This window comes from Antedon mediterranea, chromosome 8 (genome assembly GCF_964355755.1).
Source record: "Antedon mediterranea chromosome 8, ecAntMedi1.1, whole genome shotgun sequence".
NCBI classification, from domain to species: domain Eukaryota; kingdom Metazoa; phylum Echinodermata; class Crinoidea; order Comatulida; family Antedonidae; genus Antedon; species Antedon mediterranea.
Window position 1 is genome coordinate 17,575,969 of NC_092677.1, and position 18,569 is coordinate 17,594,537.

The 18,569-nt window shown below is 33.8% G+C and overlaps 2 long non-coding RNA genes across 2 annotated transcripts; one reads left to right on the forward strand and one right to left on the reverse strand.

The window, feature by feature from the left end:
- Window positions 1-7: 7 nt before the first annotated feature.
- Window positions 8-5,342, reverse strand: LOC140057474 (uncharacterized). Its single transcript, XR_011846946.1, has 3 exons — window positions 5,326-5,342; window positions 2,751-2,855; window positions 8-145 (listed from the first exon to the last, which is right to left on the reverse strand). It is a non-coding gene; the product is annotated as an uncharacterized lncRNA (long non-coding RNA).
- A 12,035-nt stretch (window positions 5,343-17,377) lies between these two features.
- LOC140057231 (uncharacterized) lies at window positions 17,378-18,567 on the forward strand. The gene is made up of 3 exons (XR_011846892.1): window positions 17,378-17,466; window positions 18,139-18,243; window positions 18,485-18,567. It is a non-coding gene; the product is annotated as an uncharacterized lncRNA (long non-coding RNA).
- Window positions 18,568-18,569: the final 2 nt, after the last annotated feature.

An 18,569-nucleotide genomic window follows, 5' to 3' on the forward strand; every position in this document is an offset into this window, starting at 1 on the left:
CTACTGCGCTCACAATAATGTTATCAGTAAGGGTTGCGGCTTTTTCCGCCGCAGATCCCCATAGAGTTATATTCATGGGGGCCTCCCTTGTCCCCATGGTCAGTGTTCTTCTGGTGTAGGTTGGTGCCTGAGTCAGTTGGCCGATCTAAAAGAGAAATATAATTATTTTAAGGCAACATTGTGATTTTTATTTTAGAATGAGAAAGTGAAATTGTATGTTTTAACCAAAGATGTAAAAAGATTTAATTTGAAAATTATGAAAACGAAACTCTAACGCATTGATTTTTCTCCGCTTTTTCGTACATCCCGAATAATTTCGTGAAGTTATGAAACTAGCGTTTAAACGAGCACTCTTTTTAGTAGGCGGGTCTTGTTTGTGAGTTTGTTAGGGAAAGTTAAAGGAAAAGTATCTAAGTATATGTATACATTTATATTAATTGTTCAATAGTTCGTTTAAGTGGTATAAGTAAACTATCAATATGTATAGAAAAGTTGTATACATCGTTTGGTTTCTTGAAAAGGAAAATGTATACATAGGTGGAAAAATATTAAATGTAATAAAATGACTGATTATATTTTTTTATTCGCAGTATGGTTGTGTTCAATTTGTAGATTGAATAAGTAATTTTATTTTATTTATCAATAAAATAGCTTAATAAGCTATGACTTTTCTGCACAAGTTATTTTTAAATTTTAATCCATATATTCCTCCACTCCATGCATCGCCATCAGAATCACTCGATTCTTTGATCTCTGCTTCTTCCGTTTCACTGTCATTTTCCACCTCATCATGTGTGTCATCATTTGAAAACATTGTCCATGTCTTTCTTAATTACACTGTATCCTAATCTCATACAATACAAAACAAAATAATTAAACCAATACATAATAATGCATAATACTTAGACTTGCCTAAAGCTTAATTAATGACATGGTTGAAATTGCTTGGGAATAATCTCGGCAATTTTGACAGCCTCCTCCGATGGCTCAGCTGGAGCTGAACTTTTACCTTTTGCCATTTTCTTACGAGTTGACATCACAACTTTTTTTGCTTTCGGCCTCTTTTGTTTTCGTAGCTGGGCTGCCGACCGTTAATCCTGCAACTGAACATTGAACTCTTGTTCAATCATACGAAAATTATTTTCCTTGCTTTCTAAGGTACCCTCGTATTTCTCAACAAGGGCTACCAATGTACATCTTTCGAATTCAGAAATTTTCGGCATTTTGATTTTATGAATAGTGAGTGTAATTTCAAAAAGGTATAGGTGCCTATTGCGGTGAATGTTTAGAATTTTGCGCTTCAGTAAATCGAGGGACATCCAGAGTTGTCGCACTGATAACTTTAACAGGAAACAATTCCTGCCATCTTTTCTCCAATCCAATCTTTTCAGGTATGCACTTGCTAGATTGACAATACCAATGCGTATGAGATGATATGCATATTTGTTATGAAAGTTCCAGATCAATGGGTAGGCCTTCATAAAATCATCTAGGTCAATGTGTTGATGTTATAACATGCTGATGTCCAACTTCATTTGTTGCTTCTTCATAGTAACGCAGAAAGTCCAGTAGGGTTTCATAGTCTGTTTACACTGTCAATATTTTATTAATAATAAATACAAATCAAATTCAGACAAATAAAAATATTTGACTGTACCAGTCCAATTAAATTGTCTTTGCCACAGCTGGCTTGATTAGACAGTCCAGAATGCATTTTGTTCCTGAATTACAATCTTTACCCCCAATGAGTAAAGTAAATGTAAAATGTTGATGTACGCCAACCTATGACATGATGCATATTCGCTTATGTATATTGTTTGAATGTTGGCGTGTCAAAATCAATTGTTGATATACTACTATATTCTCGACGTAACAACGTAAACTGAACAGTTCTTTTCAGAACTTATACACGTGGTGTACCACAAACTTTATATCAATATACGCTTATAGTGCTGAGTTGTACCTATTATGCATCATACATACAGTTATACATTGTAGCATAGCATGTTCTAATTTGTTGGTATGATGACGTTATCAAAATAAACTGGAAGATGAAAATTTCGAAAGATAATGAATTGAGCAAAAAAAAAAATGTAAGGTTTGGAAGAAAATTTGGCGTGTACATGTGCAATGCGCGCTCTTTAAAATTGTTATAAATGTGACGAAAGATATGAAAAAACTTTGTTAATTCAACTGGCCATATCACAACATCCGATGTGAATTTTTATGTGAATTCATATCTAAATTTCAGCAGCTATCAATTTATTTTCACGAATCATTCTATTCCAACTCAAGTTCCATCTTTGCTATATTAACAGTCCAGTCAACATTAGGGGATAGTGAATGAAAACCATTAGTTTTTCATTTACTATACCCTATATTACATAGTAATTTTTATATTAAAAGTCTAGACACAATAATTGACAAATGAGTTTTAAGTGAATTACCAAACCAATGTTTATTAAAGAAAAGCAATAGAAAATAAAAATGCATTTCAACTTTTAAAATCCAAAAGGAAAACAAATTATACGGTCTTTTCATCGTTTTCGATAAATGTCATGGCGAGACATGTGTTATTTAAATTTGTTTGTTGGGAAATCTTTTTTTTGTCAAGGCTAATGAAAATGTCAATGGTTATAATTATAATTTAATTGGTAAACAATGTAACATAATTGCAAAGAATGGTGAAATTAAACCAGCTAATTTAAAAAATAATGTATTATAAATATAATAATAATCAATTTACTTACTTCTGAAACAGTCCCACGTACTGAAATCCTATGTTTTGTAGGAATTCGTGGGATATCGGCAATTTTGAGTACAGGGGAAAATTGGTAGGCATCAATGAAAAAAAACTGCAAATATAAAAAAAGAAAGAAATGAATGAATGAACTAATTTATGCATTACCGTACATTGAAAATGCTCAAACTAAACAAGAAGCTGTTGATGATACCAATGAAGGAAAAAAAAGGAAACATGGCTTCACAGATGATGGAAATAATTTATATTTGGCTAAATCCTTTTCCATCAATGAAAAAAAACTGCAAATATAAAAAAAGAAAGAATTAGTTCATTCATTCATTTCTGTGATCTTTGTCGGTATGAATTTATGCATTACCGTACATTGAAAATGCTCAAACTAAACAAGAAGCTGTTGATGATACCAATGAAGGAAAAAAAAGGAAACATGGCTTAACAGATGATGGAAATAATTTATATTTCTCCTCTGGTCTTTCTGGGCCAAGTTTGTGAACTTAGTTGAATTCTAATACAAAGGTTGATTTCTTAATTATAAAAGTATATTTATTATATTACAATTGCTTCTTCCATCAAAACTCGAAACTCCCCTGGGTCTTGGTTACCTCTTGGGAGATGTTTAGCAGTTACAATTTATATTTGGCTAAATCCTTTTTCATCAATGATTGCTTCTTCCATCAAAACTCGAAACTCCTCTGGGTCTTGGTTACCTCTTGGGAGATGTTTAGCAGTTACAATTTATATTGGGAACATCTTCAATGCAGAAAAATATAGTTGCTTTGATCTATGAAAGTGGTCAATTCACGTGCACGTGAGAACATCACGTCGGCTGTATATTCACGCGTTTCAGATTTGTAAACAACTTGCTTGATGTTCAGCAAAAGGAGATCATCGAAATTCCGCTCATCATCGTCCCCACTAAATCTAGGAATGGTCCTATAGACTTGTACTGCGCGCCGCAACCATCAGTAAAACGCACTATCTTAGTAAGTTGAGTTGGACACACTTCTTTCACATGCTTTATTGCATGGCATGAAAATGTGTGGACATGGTGGTCATGGTTTAAATCATTAGATATGTAGACAATGGAATGGGATATTGTTTTCTCGCAGGGATTATGACAGTTGTAATAGCATGATTGGGTGAACTGATACTTGCTCTTGTGTCCAGTGAGCCGATTGGACCTCATCTTGAGCTTTACATGTGTAATTTTCGGGGTAGTCGAGCACCATTACACAAATACCTTCTGGAAGTTTGGAAGTTAATTGAGAGAATTGTTGCTGTTGCCAATTCTTCATGAATATATGATGTGACATTGTGTTCAGTTCATCTTTCAACTCCTCTGTTAACTTACTAATTGTCCCATCCTTAGGCAGCTTCATCTTTTTCATCAAATTGACACCAATGTTACGTCGAAGAGGGGTTTTTTGGTAACCACAGTCTGTCGGTTTAAAGTTTTGAGACGTGAAAAGTTGCTTTTGTATGATAAATTTGGGATATTTTAACATTATAAAATGAACAAAATAAATCAACATGGCGATGTATTCGTACATAAAAACATATTTATATATCCATCTTCTTTATTGTAACACAATTTTGTGTTAAAAACAGGAACATTTTCATAATCATACAATAATGATTTAAATGAGCTGCATTAGTATAAACCCTAACCCTGTATCCCAACCTGATGGAATGACCCATATAGTAAAATAGGGCTTTAAGCTGTTTTTGTAAGCTAATTAAAACAAATGTAACCATTATTGGATCATTATTGACGTTTTGCGGAAGATGGTCATTTTCAAGTTCATAAGGTCAAATAGAGCACAAACCTGTTAATTATCGGTATTAATAATTGAAATAAATATAATTTTCATGATAGGCTGGGGCTAATGGTTATAGTGTGGTGTCAAAAAGACCAGAATTGTACTGGGAAGACCGAGATTTTTACCACATAAACTGACCTTAATACCCAAACCTGAAGATGGCATCAACCACTATCGTTTTTATGTTACCCTACAAAGGATACATTCAACATGGTTGCTATTAACAAAAATTCTCTCCAGCCCTTACTTTTTTTTGGCCTCTCTACTACTGTAAATATTGGGTGTAGATTTTTTCCCTTTCGCATCAAGTTAGTGTTGTGATACACGGTAGTGTTACGTAACAGGATGCAAGATTAAATGTTCGGTAAATCCCTAATACAAACGTATGAGATGCGTTAACAGTGCAAAATTTACTTATATCCTACAGCTGTTCGTCAAAATATAGTATCACAGATGGCGGATGATCTTTTCCTTTATGAAGTCATTACCATGAATATCATTAATGATATTTTGGATATCGTCTGCCATGTTTTTTCTGTTCTGAAGAATCAATTTTTTAAGTTCATTTTGTTTGACATTCTTCACCTGCTTCAAGTCTCTTGGCGGATTAACATTATTTGAGTTATTTAGAACTATATCGCGCTAAAATTGAGGTTTTATTGTTGGAAATGCTATTAGAACTATAGGCCTATATATCACATTTCGTTAAATTAACACTTTAAATTTGAAATAACTAGGACTAACTTAGGCTTAGTTCCTCCTGTTCTCTAAAGAGCATTGGGCAGCAATGTCTTGTGTCTTGCCATCCTCCCAGTTGAGGCCCATTTTCTCCAGATCTTTCGCCACTGTTCTCTTCCATGTAGTAGCTGGTCTTTCTGGTTTCCGCTTACCACCGTTTGGTATCCAATCAAGAGAGGTCTTTGGATGTCTGCCATTTTCCATTTTGAATGGAAAATGGCAAACTTCAGACGGCGTTCCATCACAATGGTGCTGAGTTTCCTCTGGTCTGTCCTCTGCAGAAATTCATCATTGCGCATTTTTTCTTTGTAGGTGATACCAAGGAGTGTTGACAAAGTGCGAGGCATGCGCGGCATGCCAAATATTTGTGCGAGGCATCATTTTATCATTTCCAAAAGTGCGAGGCATGCGAGGCATATAGTTTACAATTTCAAAAAGGTGCGAGGCATATCTTAACGTGCTATTATGCTATATTATAGGCCTAATAATCAATCGATACAAGCGTATCTAAATAGATTCGTGTATACACTCATCATGTTGTTTATTTTTATGTAACGATTGTTTTTTCATTCAAGTCATATCGTGTCAAATTTTACTTTTACAAAAGTGCCCAAACTACGGTTCAAAAATCTGAACGACAGTCTTCAACTTTCGATAAACAATAATTGTTATAGCGACACACTCATCAAATGACTCCAATAGTCCAGTCCCTAAGGGGAAATGATGTTACCATAGTGGATACAAGTGTGCCCTTTGGCATGTTGATAGAACATGATATGGAGATACCAAAACAAAGTTACTGGAAATCTGATTTGACCTCTGTGACCTCTGACCTCAATTTTTATATTTCTATCTTAAACAGCCATATCTCCGCAACGGGTTTGACAATTGAAATGATATTGGTGTCAAATAGATCAGAGGGTACATATTTATATTCGCTCTAATAGAACTTTTTCCAAAAAAACGACCAGAAATGTAATTTCTCAATGTTTTGACCTTTGACCTCGGCTTACTATATCTCAATAACTACTGATCAAAATTTCTTGAAATTTGTTTCAAATTGTTAAGAGCATACATATTTATATATACTCTAATTAAACATGTTCTTCCAAATCCACAGGAAATGTCATTTACTGACCTTTGACCTTTAATGTTTAAATATGTCTGTATCTCTGTAACCAAATGTCATAAAAAGTTCAACTTGGTGTCAAAATGTTCAAAATGTAAACATTTATATTAGCTCTAATAGAAGATGTTATCATATTTTTACTGGAAATGCCAGTTTGAGGTATGACCAGGATATACTGTTAAGCGTGCGTGTTTCATACTTATAATAATATACCTAAAATATAGATTTAATGGACCAGAACTACATTCAATATCCTATTTAGCCTTTTACAATTTTCTTAAAACTTAATGTTTAATTTAATTTCAATATATAATTCTATCGCATGGTAGGCCTACACCGTAAGAGTTAAATAACATTTTTAAAAAAGAAAGAAAATCAGGATCTTAAAGAAAGAAAAGAAGAATTAACCAATACGAGTTGATACTCATAAAACATATGACCTAATTATCAATTAATTGCTTGAAGTATGCTGAAAAAATAAAATGTTTGAAACAGTGAGGAAAAAGCGAAGAAAAGAAAAACATATGTTTAAAATATTAGAAATCTGAAAAGGATCAAAGAAAAATTAATTACAAAGCTGATTTCTTTTCAAGAACATACTGTAGTGGAATATAAAAGGAAAACAAACCAGTGAGCAGTCAAAATTACCATCTTGGCTTGATGAGGCAATAACACATCCAGCTCATAACACTATACAACAAAATCTTTGAAACCAGAAGAAATTAAGAGAAGCAATAATAATTATGCTTTAATCCACAAAAACATGACAAAACTGACATCAACCATTACCGACCAAACGAACATTATAACATTTACACAAATAATTTACAAAAGTAATCAAAAACCAAAATCAGAGACCGACTAGAAGTAAATAAACCAATATATAAGGCTTTATACAGTAGGACCATCTTATACAGTTTGTCAATCAACTAAAATAAAAAGGAAATGAATATCACCAAATCTTTGATTTAGAGATTATCAGAAAGCATTTGACTCAATAAAACAGGCATTACCATATATTAGAGGGAAATATTATACCTCAACAAATATTGATTACGATCGTTCAAAGAGAAGTTAAGAAAGATTAGTAAGACAAGGCAACACTTAAGATCTTCACTGCATTGGAAGAGGTGTTTAATCAAAGAGCTAATCTAAAAAATAGAGTAAATATCACGTTAAAGACAAAATAAACAGTTAATTTAACCAAAATCACATTGACTTCCAGCCTATTTTTTGCTTTGAATTACAGTTTTTTTGGGTATGCACTATATCATGTTTCTTCAATCCAATTTTTGGTGAAACTATTATGTGTGACATTAAAATTGCATATTCAACAAAAATATTTGTCAAAATTACTTTTGTCAGGGGGAAAATAAGTATATCTTTAATAGCATGTGATATTATTAGCAAATATTTCAAAAGTAGTTTTAAAACTTTCCCATTACAAACAATTGCCATAATTCTGATAACATTACAATACACCCATCCTCTGGGACTTATTTTCAAATGTAGCTAAAAACTTTCCAGTACAATTCCGGCCATTTTGATGTGTATAGATGCATGCAGTAGCATTGGAAAAGCGAGAGAGGGGAGGTGGTTGGGGTGATGGAGAGACACATATTTTTTACATGTTTGTCTACACTATAAACTAGTTTAACAAAAAAGGTGTGATGTGCCCAAATATGGTAGTGATATGTCATTCATCGTGTCCATATATGGGCACATCACATTTTTTTGTCGCATAAAAATGTTATAGTGTAGACAGAGTTTAACATTTGTGTAACATGTAACAAAAATATGTGTCTCTCCATCCACCCCAACCCCCTCCCCTCTCTCGATCTCTTTTTATAGATTATTAATTGCTAAATATATGCAAAACGATGGGTCATAGCTCAAAATGACATTTCCAATTGAATTCTGACAAAATATTTTGTTAGAGCAAATATAAATGTGTATATTCTAAACAATTTGACACCAAACTGAACTTTTTAGGACAAATAGTTACCGAGATATTGACATATTCAAACATTAGAGGTCAAGGGTCAAAAAAGCTTAATTTATGGTAATTTTTTGAAAAAAGTTTCTATTAGACTAGGGGCCTGTTTCTGCTGCATAAAAATAACCGGTTAAAATCGGTGTGAATAAATTAAAATCGGTGTGAATAAATTAACTCCATTTTCTTGGCAGCAGAAACAGGACAAATTTGTGGTAACCGGTTAAAAGGCAGCGCAAAATAACCGGTTAAAAACACCAATTTAAATCGGTGTTAGAACGCCGTTTAACCGGTTATCGCTGAGCAATTCTTAGCTGCAACACGAAATAACGGTTATTTGATTGACAGTTGTGACCCCGGGTCAGATACCGTCGCATACGGTGTGTGTTTTCCTCGTGGTTTTGACAGTCGAACGAAGAAGTGAACATGTATGTGGATGAATGAAATCACAAGATATGTTATTCAGTTGTGGAGGGAGAGAAAGTACGGGGAAGGATGGCAGGCAATAGAAAAGAATCACAGATAATAAATAAGAGCATTTTTGCGAAAGTAAAAGAGGAATTTGGGGTGGAGTTCCGGGGACTACCCAAGCTAAGCAATTTGAGGCGTTTGTACACGCTCGCGAAGGGTATGGATGGTCCTATATTAACACCAAAACGGAAACAAAAGGGACTCAAAATGTTGCAAATACCTACCAAACGATAGTAGATAATGGTTAATTGATTATGAAAACCCAAATTTTATAGCAAAAATCATCCGAATTTATGTTATAAACGATGAATTTAGCAATAAAAACTTAATCCAAACGAGCGTATTTATGGCACGCCCTTAGTGCCTTTAATAGGAGAACAATGAACAATCTTAATTTGATCGTTTTATAAAATTTTTTTAGAAAAACATCACATCGACCGAAAACAAAGGTTATGAGAGCCTTTGATAATATATTAAATATGATTTTATTAAGCATAGAAATGTGTTATTATTTATGTTAGTACATAATATTATGCGAAACAATGTTTAATACTCATTATTCTATTAAAGGCACTATGTGCGTGCGATATTCTATGACTTGGATACTCTCGTTTGATTTAAGTTTTTGTGGCTAAACTCGTCGTTTTTAACACAAATTCGGACGATTTTTGCTATAAAAGTTAGGGTTTCATGAATCATAATTAATTAACAATTATCTACTCTCGTTTGGTAGGTATTGCAACATTCTAAGTCTCGTTTTTGTTTCCGTTTGGTTTTTTGTAGGACCGCGCGCTCGCGAAAGACAACAGTCGTTCACGTGGTAAGGGCCGTATCATCATCGCCTTTGTTGATGAATTTTAGGCTAGATAAAAATTATCCTAGGCGATCGGGCGCTGCACGACCCTCCCCATGTTATTGAAGGCGCCATGAGAATTAATTTTATTAGCGATCAGTAAGTAGGCTTTACAAAAAACAAAACTTGTAGATCTGTAGACAACATTTTATTATTTTAACATGTTTGAGATGTTCGGCGATATATGCACACGTGTGTACTGACGACGTCGATGTAAACAACAAACAGCCAACTTACTACTTCCGTCTGAGTGTATTGCATTTTGGGTAATGATGACGTTTTGCTCGACGACCACCCATAGATTTAACCGGTTATTTCGGAGCACAAATTGAGCAGAAACGCGGTCTTGTTATTGTTATCTATTTTTAATCTATTTAAAAATAACCGGTTAAATTGCGTTATGCAGCAGAAACAGACCCTAAATATTAGATTTATTTTCTTAACATTTTGAGCCCATTCTCAAATCTCTGAGATTGCGTGTTATTGAGATATTAGGCAATCAAGGTCAAAGGTCAAACTGAAAAATAAAGCCTTTGCGGCCATTTTTGTACAATTTTTTTCATTATAGCGAATATAAATATATATCTTCCAAGCATTTTGAAAAAAAAATAAATGTAAAATGTCCATGCGTTGTCAAGATATGGCGATTTTTAGTTATATAATAGAAAAATATAAAAATTGAGGTCAGAGGTCACAGAGGTCAAATCAGATTTCCAGTAACTTTGTTTTGGCATCTCCACACTATACTCTACCAAACTGCTATACTGAAAAATTTGTATCCAGTCTGGTAACATCCCACCCCTTTTTCTCCCCTTAGGGACTGGACTACAATGTTTGTTGGCATTTCGAGCGTGTTCACTCACATGTCTCTCGAACATAGCAGAGTAAAAATAATATTTTGTCACACCCCTGCGCCTAGATCCGGTAGACCCGAGAGATGGAAAATCCCTCTTTACTATTTAGCAGGTAGCGGAATGATTCAGCCCTCAGCTCAGAGGATTGTGGTGCATTCCCCTCCTATAGCACGTGGTTTCAGCAGCAACGCACAGACTTCTCTCTGAGCGGCGTGCCAAAGACATTTTTGACATTCCATTCTCTAGGAACAACACGTGTACCTCTCTCGCAAATAAGGTGAACAGCGATTGCCAGGACAAGTTCAATAACTGGCGGTGAATAAAAGGTAACTGATATGCCGATCCAATAACATGCCGCAAAGAAAAAAATTGCGACAGAATTCTGGAGCGCGTGTGAAAAAAGACTTACGTCCGACAATTGTAATACTAGGCCTAAAATTAAACTTCAGCTAATATGCTTAGCCCCAACCTAGATAAAGGCGGCGCTAATGCAGTTTCGTACCCACCCCTTAAAATTACTCAAAATCTTCATCCAACCTACTCACGAGTTGTCTACAACATTCTGCAATCATAAAATTGTAAAAAATCGAAATTTTTTTTTTATTATTCTATTTTTAATCAATTAATACTGAGCACCCTTCGGAAATACATCGCCAGCTTAGGTTCGACAAAATCATCGCTAGACCTGCCGATAAAAGTACGGAGGCCTCACAGGACATTAACTCTATTAATAGAGTAAACAGTTGCGTTCTATAGAGGGCGTAGTTACTAACGTTTAAAGCACGCACCAAATAATTATAATTTTCATTATTTCCGACATGCGTTTCGTATTTTTAATAAAGAAAAGAAATACTATACAATTGCTGTATTCATCATTGTGGGTATCATCATAATTATGTTATGTTTTTAATTTGTTCTTTCATTTGACTAGTAGAATTTCACACAGAAAAGAAGATAAATATGGAACTGCTGACCCTTGAAGATATAAGTACTGACCAATTTTCCTCTGTTTTAGTTTATTTTACATTATGGTTTGTAGGTCAAATAAATAAATGAAATGAATAAAAAGAATTACAGTACTTCATTACTGAGTTACATTTTTAATGTTATAACACAATAATCAAGCTATGACGAATTAATTGTTTTAGTATTTGTTATCACACTAGCTATACTAGACACGCTAATGGTTTCCCTGTTTTAAGATTTTATAGAAGTATATTATTATTAATAATTATTATTATTATTAATTAACATTTTTTATTCACCTATGAAAGACCTCTTCAAATACATGGAAATAGGAAATGCAACAAAAACAGAAAGATATAATTTATTGAAATGTAATGTACAGTAATACAATAATTATAATAAAAATGTTTTCCATCAATTACTAGAATTTATTTTACTTCTGCTGACACTGAATACATCATTTCATGTCTTATATTTCTTCTTTTTTATCTTCTTTCCTGTTGTGTTTATTAAAATAAAATCAAATAAAACATTAAATAATGAAGCAACTATTCATTAATTTATTTCAACAATATTTTATGAGGGGGGTCCATCCAGCCGAAGCTGATCATTAGGGACCCTTACAAAAAATATAATTTTACAAGACAATAACACACAACATTCAAAATAAATAGAATTTCTAAAAATTAACAACATAATTAAACACAAAATATTTCTTTATGAAAAAAACTTAAAATCCGTTTCACGAGGAACATGTAAAAAATATTTTATTATCGCCATAATATGATCATAACAGCGTCCTCTATAGATCGATGCCCTATGAGGCCTCCCTACTTTCATTGGGAGGCCTAGCGATGATTTTCGCGAAGCTAAGCTGGCGATGGATTTCTGAAGGGTGCTCAATTAATTGATTAAAAATAGTTATAAATAAAAAATTATCGATATTTTACCATTTTATGCTTGCTGAAAGCTGTAGACAACTCGTGATTAGGCTAGATGAAGTATTGAAATCATTTTGAGTAATTTTAAGGGGTGGGTACGAAACTGCATTAGCGCCATAAAGGCCTATGTAGAAAATAGTTTAATCAATTTTGATAAAATAATAATTGGTGTAATATTTAATAATGATACACTATTCCTGTTTTAGTAAGCTAGGTATATTACGAACGATTTTTATTTATTGTTGTCCATGTACGTACTAATAAACCTGGCGCTAGTTTCCTTCGCTTATATTTTTACTCCAAATTTGATAACTAACTTTATCGTGTGAATACCACACCTTAGAAGTATACCTCATGAGTACTTTAATGAAAGAATCACATAAAAAGTAACAAATATATCCTTAAATTAATGATTTTACAGGCGTGTTTCTCGCACACTGTTCGCGAATTTCACTTATTCAATGTTCAATATTTTTGTTTCTATGGAGCGCCAAAAGAGCAACGATAATAGAGGACTAAAACTCAGTGGAATGCGTCAATTTCTCATGCATTTATTGGTGAAAAACACGTTTTATTTCAATATATTTGTTAATTTGTCAATAAAAATGTTGTAATATGTTACTGCTGATACTGTTCTGTTTTCAAAGAATAATAATCGATCCTAAATCAACATCACTACCTAGTCTAGACCTAGGACATCCTACTAAGGATATTATGATGAATTTTTCTATTTTATTCTTTAAAAGGTTAACGAAACCGTGTACATTATCAACAGTAACATTTTTCCTTACTGACAGTGACAAAATCTATTGAAATTGTACTTGATTTTCACCAAATAATGCGTTAAATATAAATGGATTCCACAGAGTTTTTAGCCCTCTAATTAATTTTGCTCTTTTGGCGTTCCATAGAAACCAAAATATTGAACATTGAGTGTGCGAAATGCGAGAAAAACAACGTCTGTAAAATCACCAATTTAATGGATTTATTGTTACTTTTATGTGATTTTTCTTCATTAAAGTAGGCCTACTAATTCTAAGCTGTGGTATTCAGGATAAAGCCTTGGTTAAATTACAAGGCAGGTGCAAAAGGAAACTAGCCTAGCGGGCCTAGGCCTACTAGGCTACTTCAATTTCGGTGATTTCCTGCCTTGCAATTTTGAGAAATGATAAAATGATGCCTCGCATTTTTTGATGATGGTAAAACGATGCCTCGCATAAATTTCTGACTTGCCTCGCATGCCTTCCCTGCCTCGCGTGCCTCGCTGCCTCGCACTTTGTTACTACCCGATACCAAGCAGTTTTCGAAGACATCTTTGGTGTCACTCGCATATATAGGTACAGGTATAACTAGAGAACTAGTTTTGCCTACACCAATTTTGCTCTTCGGAGTGATACGTTTCATTGACCAGATTTTGTGCAGTCTTCGGAGGTCTAGGTAGGCATCCAATTAAAAACAATACACCTGTCTCTAGGCCTAGCAGTAGTAGGCTGACCTAGGCCTAGGCCTAGTCCTTGCCTATTTTATCCTAAGGCCTAAGCCTATTTAAAACATTATTAGGGCTAGGTCTAGGCCTCTAACCTACTAGCCTACACTAACTAGGAAGTAATTTAATTAGGTTTAGGCTTCATACATATCTAATAATTATTTTCATAATTATACCTACCTACCTACCTACCTTGTCGTCTGTCATGGACATTGTGTTCCATATACCCAAAATGATACCCCAGGAACACAATGCTTTAACATAAAACGGCCTCATATTACAGTGGTTTATTCATCATATATAATGCATTGTGTTCCATATACCCAAAATGATACCCCAGGAACACAATGCTATAACATAGCAAAACGGTCTCATTGCTTATTGAAGTGGTTTATTCATTATAATTATATAATGCATTGTGTTCCATATACCCAAAATGATACACCAGGAACACAATACTTTAACATAGGAAAACGGCCTCATTGCTGCAGTGGTTTATTCATTATATTATAATGAATATATAATGCATTGTGTTCCATTATACCCAAAATGATACCCCAGGAACACAATACTTTAACATAGGAAAACGGCCTCGTATTGTGGTTTATTCATTATATATAATGCATTTGTTCCATATTCAAATTCAAATTCAATTTTCATAGGAAAACGGCCTCATTGCTTATTACAGTGGTTTATTCATTATATATAATGCATTGTGTTCCATATACTCAAAATGATGGTATACTTGGCTGCAAGTAACAAATATTCAGATACAAGTACTGTACATACACAAAATAAAAAATCTTTTATTAATTAGAAAAATATAATTACACAAAAAAATACGGGATATTGAATGATAAAGACAATTACCATCCCATCGGCTTTTTACTGCAACGCAGGACTTTCCACAGAAAAAAACTTATTTTGAAATCTGTAGTGTCAGAGTGAAAGAAATGAAATTTTAAACATTTAGTGTTGTAAACATGTACGACAGGCAATTTCTTTAGGTTACTAGACAAAACAATGATTGGCACGCCATAGTTCTGATCATAATTATTATTTATTCATTAATCCGTCATGCTCTAAAAATAGAGAGTAGAGAATGCTCGATCGTCGAAATGACGCTCTCCCTCAAACTATCCAATCACATCTTCCTTTAAAACTCCCTAAGTTGTTAATAATCAATGTCCATGAACATGTTCCTGTCTTCATTTTGATGGTCCGAATATACCTGCTCTATCGAGGCATTTTCGGAGTACCGCATTACCAAAATGTTCATTTTGTTTGAAGGTTTTTCGATCAAAGTTTATTATTAGTTCGTCGAAAAAGATCCGTACAGTATTTAGGAAGGATTTATTTAACTTTACATTATGTAATATTTGTTATTAAGTGTGATGGAAACAGTTTCTCTAGCCTATTAAACAGTGTGTAAGCATCTATTTTTTCAAAAATTTTCGGAGCCTCGGGAGGGGGGGACACCCCCTCCCAAACCCTCCCCCGCTCGGTGCTACGCACCTCGTTTGCCACTTTCGTGGCCACCCCCCCTCGTCAGATCCTAGATCCGCCACTGCTTAGTATGAGGTTTTCACTGGTTGACGACCTGGTCATCCTCATTTATAACCCTACCGAACGCGACTTTTCAGTACTACGTCTTCCTGAGTTCCGTTAACTTCGATATCGATTTCTCCTATATTGACTGCCATAATTCAAATGAATATTTAACATTGTGGTGGTTTCCCGTTGCCTTCCTCGCTATTTAAGTTAACTTGGACATCTCTAGATCGGTATTACACGATGGCCATTTTACACATGCGTCACATGTGTCATGCCCTCAAATAATATATTACAATCTGATTGAGTTGAATTATCATGATGGATCATAATTTAAAGTGAACAATCGCTTTTCAAAATTTAGGTTTGTAAAAATAAAATTGTTTCTGGTATACCAATACTATTGTGTCAATAATGACAAATTTCTGGTGCAATCCTGGCATTGCCTGATCATATAATATCAACATACCATAATGTTAATTTTCAGGTTCTGTAATATTTTCTTCTATACTCCTGCTTCCTCTCTGTGTTTTATTTCCTCTTTTAGATTCGAGAACTTATCCTTCTCTGATTTATGCGTGCCTGGCTTGATCAGAAAAACCTACCCCGTCAACCGATTTTGAATATTTACTAAATATCTGTGTCTTTCTTTCAGAAGGAGGAGTACCATGATGATAGCTGCTATCAAGAATCGTACTACGATGAAGAAAGGCCAATAGGGCTAATAACCACGAGAGACACAGTACACGCAACCAAAGAGGCGCAAAACAAAGTTACAAAACATTTGTGGCGCAATTAATTTCACATTCCATATAATAAAACTATGCGTCGTCACCTCCTCTGATCTTCTCTCACGCGCGGCGGTCGATCGCATCGCCGTCCATGTTCGCGAAATAAACTTCCCGCGATCTTGCGACATGATAAACGGAATATTACTATAGAGAGAGCCCTGTGTTTTTTCTGAATATTTTATGGATGCGTGAGAAATAGCCACGTATGCCCGAGACCTAATAAATCGGCCCTCATGCGTGAGACGCGCGCATTATCCGGGAGAGTTGGCAGGTGTGTGCTATCGTAGCGTAGCTCTCTAGCTAGCCATCTGGGAGCCTCTTTTGACCTTGTCTTTTGTGATCGAGCATGGAACATGTTTAAATTAAAATTATTAATAATTTAATTTTAAATATAGGCCTAGACCTACAGAAGCCCTATAGGCCTAGTCGAAGGCTAAAGTAAAATCTTTAAAAATTAAACCTAAACCGCTCAGTCAAATTGACTCAAAGTTACGTCACTCACATCTACGTTTCCTTGCAAAATAAATTTATTATGGATACACTCTCCAGTGAACTTGTACTCTCCACAAATGTTTATATTTAGGATAGTAATATACAAAAAATGTCGAATAGAAAATTCTACAATATGAGAAAATTAATAATTATAAATATTTAAGAATTTGTAAACCCATTCTTCTTTTATTAACAAAATGGGTACCGTATTTAAATGCCAATGACAAATATTTTAATGAAATTGATATTTAAAAATGGGTTCTTTCTTTTGTGAGCATTTTCTTGAAAACTATTTTCCTTTTTTTGGAATCAATATTTTTATTTTGTTTATTGTCATTTTCAACTTAAACAAAAATAAGACATTTTTATTTGTATAGTCAATTAAAATATTTGGCATAGAGAACATGAGTTGAAGCCCCTACAATCTTATAATTATTCTTAATAGTACCTAGTGTAAGATGATAGCAATTGTATACACACTGTGAAACAAGATACTAGAGGAAGTACGACCTTCCTGTACAGGTTTCCTATTGAGGTTTCCTTCATTACCTGTGTATAGATGCCTTCAATTCATAACGAAATAGATTTAGCTAACTTCACAGGCAATACACATAACACAGGTATGTTGTTTTTTGCAAAATAGTTAATCATTCTTAATATTGCATTACAGTATTTAACATAATTATATTTTTTTAGTTGGCCTAGACAATAGAGAACGATGTTTTAATGTTGACCAAATCTAAGCCACACCAAATTCATAATATTTCAGCACAGGTTCGTAAAGAACCCAGGGCATAGTTTGTGGAGAATTATGGGTAGCTTGGTGTTCTGCTTCAGTTCAGTCCCTGATGTTTTACAGCAGTTTATGGGACCTGCTGTTTCTATCAGATTCACTTGCACCCAATCCAAGTATAGCTTCATTTCTGCTGCAATAGAGATTATCAAACCAATATGATAGAAAGCCAGTGTACCTGTAATTTGTTATTGGGTTTTAATAATATTTTTTTTCTGTGGTCAATCTAGCAAATTACCGTTATGAAGTAAAAAGTAACAGTACATACACAAACTTAAACATACTTATTGTATACTTATTTTCTTGTATTGGACAATGACATAAATTATAATGAACTAACACTGCAACAAATTTACTACAGGATTAAGTTGCTAGAGAATACAAAGAGTATACTTTAGTATTTGTGATGAGATGCGTTTTGCTATACATTTATTGCTAGTCTGTTTAGCACTTACCAATTCAATATATTGAACTTATGATTATGATTTTGTTCTTCAAGAATGGCAACACTCCACTTCATTTGTATCTGTGTTATGGAGATTGTACCGTGGAAATAGTGGAATTCTTCGTACAGCATGGTGCATCATTAACTTTGCAAAATAAGGTAATTTAAAATACACTTACTGTATGACAGTACTTACACATACTTATTACACACCTGTTTGTTTTCTTGTATTGGATCAACAAAAAATAAATAATTTACTCATTTCAAAATTAAATTATTTTCATTTGTGATAATATGATGTGTTTTGCTATACATTTATGGTTTTTATTATCACTTATCAATTACTTATATAGCTGTTATGAATATTATTGAACTTATGATTATGATTTTGTTCATCAAGGATGGAAACACTCCACTTCATTTGTATCTGCGTAATATATCTTGTACCATGGAAATAGTGACATTCCTGATTAAGCACGGTGCAT